The 7,234-nt window shown below is 35.6% G+C and overlaps 1 protein-coding gene across 3 annotated transcripts in view; it reads right to left on the reverse strand.

Annotated features, from left to right (window-relative positions):
• Positions 1-276: 276 nt before the first annotated feature.
• Positions 277-7,234, reverse strand: part of sgcd (sarcoglycan, delta (dystrophin-associated glycoprotein)) — a 374,313-nt gene continuing 367,355 nt past the window's right edge. For all 3 annotated transcript variants that reach the window (XM_056446101.1, XM_056446099.1, XM_056446100.1), the window contains exon 8: positions 277-7,234. This exon is cut by the window's right edge and continues 377 nt beyond it. The gene's annotated coding sequence lies outside the window, so the exon portion shown is untranslated.

Raw genomic sequence — 7,234 nt, forward strand, 5'->3', positions numbered from 1 at the left:
TACATTTCAGAAACTGGCCCTCATCCACTTTTATTTTTTCTTTTCTCAAGTTTATTGGTTCAGTAAGGGTTGCAACTCAATTCATAAATACAAACCGTATACATGAAGTATAATAAATTTAATATAGACAGCTGACATATTTCTTTGCATCAATAAATCTCTCTCTACAACCATGTTTTGCATAGAATATGCGAGGATTTTCATCATTGTTACCTCCAAAAAAGAAAAAAAAGAAAGGAACTACAGAAAATAAGTTCAATGAGTTTCCAGTCATCACACGATGTCAAACAATAGTTTAATGTCACATAATTTCCACATGTCTGATAGACCAAAAACACAGAATCAAACGCTCACACCTCACATTTTGAAGAAAACCAAAAGAAATGAGCCCCAGCTTCAACTCAAGGCATTCAGTTTTTGTAATATGAATTCACCTAATCAAATTATCTGTTTTATTTACACAAATGTATACACACGGGAGACTCATCCAATATAGCTGTCACACACTGAAAGCTAAGTCACGTTATAGAGCGGACGTGTAGTTTTATTATCAAAAAATATATGAAACATTTTGTGCTCCTCGTACAAAATCGTATACACGTTGTTTAGAAGTAACGTCTGTGTTAAGTGACATTTGGGAGAAGAGAAGAACGTTTAAATGCTTTATCTTTTCCTGAACACTCACATGGCTGTAGATAAAACACACACAGGAAAAATTCTAATGAAAAATCATCAAACAATATAATGAGCATGTCAAGCGAAAGAAGAATCCATCCTAAAATTCTGCTTTTAGTTGAGTCGTTCATTACGCATGGATATCAAACACACGTAAAATATTTAGCACACATCATTTAGCTGAAAATAATAGTGTTAAGCAATGCTAACACTTTCGTTGAAGGGGTGTTTCAGCCTCATCTCACGAGGAAACATTTCTATTTTACATACGCAATCTCACGGCAATTCGTAACTTTTTGATTTAGTGGCTAATTCATATGAACTCATATGATCTGATTTGTGCAATTAAGTACGATTTACTCGTCACCCAATGACAGTTTAGGGGTGGAGTTGGGTGCCATGCCTCCTTTTTAAAATCGTACAATTTCGTAAGACTGTACTCATACGAATTCATTTGAATTAGCCACTAAATTGACAAAACGTAAAATACTTACATTTTCTCGTGAGATCAGGCTGGTTTTGTCAGTTTCGTGGCTAAATTGTATGAATTCAGTTGAATGGAAATGTATGATTTTTAAAAGGAGGCGTGGCACCCAACTAAACCCCACCTCTAATCCCAACCACCATTGGAAGATGAGCAAATCATACTAAATTTTATGACAAATATCGTACAAAATACAAATTAGCCACTAAATCAACAAGTTACGAATTGTTGTGAGAAAGCATTGGGGGATCATAAGACTGTCACGAAACCTTTATAATTATGACATGTCAACGTGATATAACCTTTTGTCATGACAACTTGACATTACCAAGACTTGTCATAACTCTGTCATAAACATTATTGTCATGATGCCGTTGTATTTGTGTCATGAATTTCATAACAGCACCATTCATTTGTTATTACCTCATCTATAGTGGTATAAATTTAATTTGTTGTTAAAATGTCGTTAAATATCAATATGGCTGTTATATAGTTATGAAAGTATTGACACTTTTACTGAGGATTTTTAATGCCACATTAATTTTGTTCCACATGACTGCTTGACATTACCAAGACATGTCATAAATCTGTTATAAACATGATTTTTATTAAGCCGTTGTATTTGTGTTGTGAATTTCATAACAGCACCATTCATTTTTTTTATCTCAACTACAGTGGTATAAATTTACATTTATTATTAAAATGTTGTTAAATATTAATAATATCGCTTTTATATAACTATGAGAGTATTGACACTTTTACTGAGGATTTTTAATGCCACATAAATTTTGTTCCATTGGGAAAAAAAAGGTTTCCCAGTACTGCGTTGTGGTTGGAAGAGCATCCACTGCGTAAAACATATGCCAGAATAGTTGGCAGTTGATTCTGCTGTGGCGACCCTTGATAAATAAGAGACTAAGCCGAAGGAAAATGAATGAATGCAAATCATGTTTATGACAGCTTTATGACAAGTTATGTTGTCTTTGTAATGTCAAGTTGTCATAACAAACCCAACTGTGATCTATTTGTGTAAGTCCAGATGTTCACATCTCAAACAATGTGACTTATGTATTTAATATGACACTTAATAACAAATAATTTCCTTCATATTCCTAAAGTTTGTCATGCCATGACTATAAAGGTGTCATGAATATGAATGACTCCTTCAAGTAAAGTGTTAGCAAAAAATTATAATAACTGGGTTGTCATGTGATGTCTGTCATTGGCTTCCATCTCCTGGTATCATGCAAGTGTCCATTAAAATAGCAATCACACGCACACACACCACACGATCAAGTTTCAAATTCTCCTGAAAAATCAAAAGAGAATGAATATGATTAAGCCCTTCTGTGATGCTGTGTTGTTCCCTACAGAGTTCCCTGTGTTCCTGTCTCCTTTCACTACCCATAGCATTTAGTATGTTAATAGGATGTCAACAATTGCTAGGGGCTTCAGCTTTTTAAACGCAATGATCACAGCTGTCACTCCTCATCCCTTCAAATGTAGTGGGCAAGCGGCAATGAATTACAGTGAGAATCACTTTAGTTACATCAGGGGACTTTCATTTCCCATTCACCATTTTTCAGATTTCAATAGAAGGTTTCCCATTGGCGTATGGCATGTAGTTATACAGTAGATAGGATTATGTGTTTTGAGGGTCCGGTAAATCTAAAACATGTACTTTTTTGCATTTGCATACTGGGATATGGAATATATAGGTATGTCTGTTCAAAAGTTTGGAGTCAGCATTATTATAATTTTGTTATGTTCTATAGTTGTTGGTTTTTTTTTGTAATAAAAAATAAATAAATAAATAAAATCCCTGGGTTTGTTATATACCGGTGGGTTATGAACTCATAATGGGCCATTTCAGCCTGATCTCACCAGGAAACATAAGTATTTTTTTTTATGTTTTGTTAGTTTAGTGGTGAACTTGAATGAACTCGTATGAGTCGTATGAAAATGTATGATTTTAAGAAGTACGCCTGGCATTAAACCCCACACCTAAACCCAACAGTCATTGGGAGTACGTCATGATTTGGCCAAGTTCGACGCGGGCCTAAATTAACATGTATTATGTTGAACCTGGAATATAAGTTTTGTTCAAAAACGTAATCCATACCTATTCCCTACCCCTTAAACCAAACATAACTGTAAATTATTCCCAAAATCAGAGAGGAATTATAGTTGGATAACAATAATGTAGAAGTGCATAAACCTGTAAGCCTAAACTTAACATAAATCGTAAATGTATCCCTTAATCGTTATTGGCTGATTGAAATGTTGTTCCAGGATCAAAATATATGTTAATCTATTTATCACGTGAAATCACGTAGGCAATAAATTGTACAGATGAGATCGTATAAATTCATACGAATTAGCCACTAAATCAAAAAGTTACAAATTGCTGTAAGATGTTTTAGTTGAAGGGGTGTTTCAGCCTCATCTTACGAGGAAACATTTCTATTTTACATACCCAATACCACTCCAATTTGGAACTTTTTGATTTTGTGGCTAATTCGCATGAATTCGTATGATCTAATTCGTACAATTCAGTACAATTTGCTCATCACACAATGACGGTTGGGTGCTATGCCTCCTTTTTAAAATCGTATAATTTTGTATGACTGAACTACAAATTAACTAAAAATACAAATTAGCCACTTAACTGACAAAACGCAAAATACTTACGTTTTCTCGTGAGATCATGCTGGTTTTGTCAGTTTCGTGGCTAAATTGCATGGATTCAGTTGAATGGAAATGTACGATTTTTTAAAAGGAGGTGTCGCATCTAATTAAACCCCACCCCTAAACCCTCATAGGAAAAGACAAAGGTGGGTTATGAACCAAAAATGGGCCATTTCAGCCTGATCTCACGAGGAAACATGTATTTTTTTAAGTTTTGTCAGTTTCCTATTTGTATAAATCAGTAAATTTTTAACATAAAAATAAATAAATAATAAGAAGAATAATTTCCTAACCCCAATTTCCAGAAATTCTTATGAATTCATTTGAGTTCAGTAACACAAAAATGTATGATTTTAAAAAGGAGACCTGGCACCCAACCCCGCCCCTAAACCCAACTGTCATTGAGGAAATGTCATGATTTTGCCAAGTACAATGCGATCCTGGATTATCATCTATATTGATCCTGGAACAATTTTGTTTGAAAATGTTATCTATACCTATTCCCTACCCATAAACCCAAACATAACTGCAAATTATTCCCAAAAACGTACACCTAGACTTAATATAAACGGTAAACCTGTGCCTTAATTCTGATTGGCTCATTGGAATGTTGTTCCAGGATCAACATAGATGTTAATCCAGGAACATATCCTACTTGGTTGGCAGTAATTGGGCGATGAGCAAATCATACTAAATTGTATGAATTCATACAACACAGGCTCATTGTGAAAACGTAGCCCTGCGGACATTTCTGGAGACAGCGAATTACGTAGGCGGAGGTACAGTAAAAAAAATGTAGGAGTGGTAAAAAAATGGAGGATGTGGTAAAAAAAAAAAGTCAGATGAGGGCTTTTATTTTTTTGGATTGTTTTTGAAAGGTGTTGGTTGGGTTTAGGGAAGTGGGTGGGTGGGTCAATCGATAAAATCGGTTGGGTTTAGGGAAGGGGGAGGGTGGGTCAGCCAATCGTTAGCTCAGTCAGTCAGATAGTCTGTCCATAACTGAGTCGACTTCTGGTGGGTTTACGCGAGAACAGCAGGCACGAATGGCACTCGCGAGGGAAATTTGAGATCTCAAAAAGCGTACACGGCGACCTCTGGTGGATTCGCAAAAAAAAACCCAGCAGAAAAGCGTGCTGCCAGGACGTATTTCGCGGTCTCCAGAAACATCTGTGGAGGTACGTTTTCAGAATGAGCCTAGGTTTAATTCATATGTATTAGCCACTAAATCAAAAAGTTACGAATTGCCGTGTTTGTGATTGTGTTTTTTTTCCCCATTCAAATTCGAATTTTCAAATGTGAATTGCTTCTTTTCCATTTCTTTTCTATGTGCACGCTGGGTTTATGTATGTTACCGTTACGCTCTCGTATTACATCTTTTGCATCAACTAACATACGAGTGCTGTGTTTTTAAGACCAAACACTATAGAATACACAAAACCTGTCACTTGTATAGTTTTGAATGAGGAAAAATGCAACAATCAATATGGCTGTTCTAGCGATGGATTATTATAAGAAAAATTTATTGTGGACCAAATCAGCATATTAAAATGGTTTCTGACCATGACAATGTGACTTGTTTATAAGTAAATAAATATAGAAAACTCTTGAACTGTAATGCTATTTTGCAACCCAGGCTCATTCTGATTACGTACCCCTACTGTATATACATTTCTGGAGAGCACCAAATACATCCCAGAGGGTAAGACATTTTACAGTTTTTGTCTTCGCAAATCCACCAGAGGCTGCTGTGTATGTTATTTTGAGATTTCAAATTTCTCTCGCGAGTGCCATTTGCGTTTGCTGTTCTTGCATAAATCCACCAGAGGCCGCTACTGACTGACTGACTGACTAACCGTCAGTCAGTAATTCTCTGCCATGAGTCGGGTCTAAGACAACACACAACAGATAATTCGATAAATTTTTTTTTCGTATTATATTGAATTGTCTAGAGAATTTTATTCAAATGAAATGAATATTCATGCACACCAGTTCTGTCTTTTTTGATTGTTTTACAGTTAAATTTAGGATTAAATTTTGTTATTCATTTAGAATTAATTTCCCTGCCACCCACCTATTTCCTTAAAGCCAACTAACAGTGTCTTTAAAAGCAATCCAGAAAAAGAAAAGCCCTCGCGGCAGCCTAATTTTTACCAAATTTTCAGATTTTGCAACATTCTCACCCTTTTATTTACTTGTTTATTTTATCTTTTGTTTTTGTCTTACCTGCTTTCTGGAACCGTTCTACACCTCTAACCCTATTGTCACGCTCCAAATCATAAGACCACCGACGTACACGGCGAGCAACTGGACAAACTGGTAACAGCGGAAAAGCCGTCCATATGGAGGTAAGCGGTCAGCTGGTAAGCATGAAAAAGGAACAGCATCATACCGTCCCATATCATTCATTTTAATGACAAAATACAGCAATACGTACCTCTGGCTACATATTTTGCGATCTTCAGAAATGTATATAGGGGTAGGTTTTCAGAATGAGCCTATGATCAAATGTGCAGCCTTTTTGAAAATAAAACACTTATTTTAATCCTACTGACCCCAAACTTCTAAACAGAAGTGCGTGTGTGCATGTACGAACAAACAAAAACTTAAATAAAGCATGTATTTATTCATAATTTCATCAAATGATGTACAAAGTCATTTTAGATTTTCATCAGCTTCCCAATTTTGACAGCTATTCTTTTTTTTGTTTTGGGTGTCTCTAGTTTGTTTAGAGCTCAATAACACAACACGAGCAAAAATGAGACTTAATAATACACACAAAAACATCCACACATCAAACTCGTCTTTTTTCACTCTGTGCCAAGCCAAAAAAAAATACAACAACAACAAAATAAAACACATTTCAACCAAAGCAGAAATGATTTCTTCTCTTTTCCAAATGAAAACGAACAAATCTCATGTGAGTTTGGGGTTTACTGGGATTTTCAAACTTTTTTTTATTATTATTATTTAAATGCAGTAAAAATAAGTTAACTTGGGAGCAAAAGGCAAGTAACTTAAACACAAGTCTCCTTGTCTAAAGAAAAGTCAGTGGGGTGTGCTTCTTGCCACGAGTGCATTGAATTAAGGCACAGAAATCGTCTTTTTCAATAGAGTGTGTATGTATGTGTGCGCACACGGGTTCCCTCCCGGTGCGAGCACAGTTTGGATAACAGGTGATCACCGTCACGAGACGAGTCCCAGATGGAGAACTGTAGATGCGGGACTCCAGTAATCATACAAAATGTGATGTTACAAAGAGTTTATCTGTTTTATTTATGTGGCGTACACAAGATTAAAGCACCCACGATACTTTCCTCAGCAAAAAAATATATATCGTCTGTTTCTGAGTGAAAAAAGAGGACGCCGACGAGTACAAGCGAGGTTTGA

This window comes from Danio aesculapii, chromosome 21 (assembly GCF_903798145.1).
Source record: "Danio aesculapii chromosome 21, fDanAes4.1, whole genome shotgun sequence".
NCBI classification, from domain to species: Eukaryota; Metazoa; Chordata; class Actinopteri; order Cypriniformes; family Danionidae; genus Danio; species Danio aesculapii.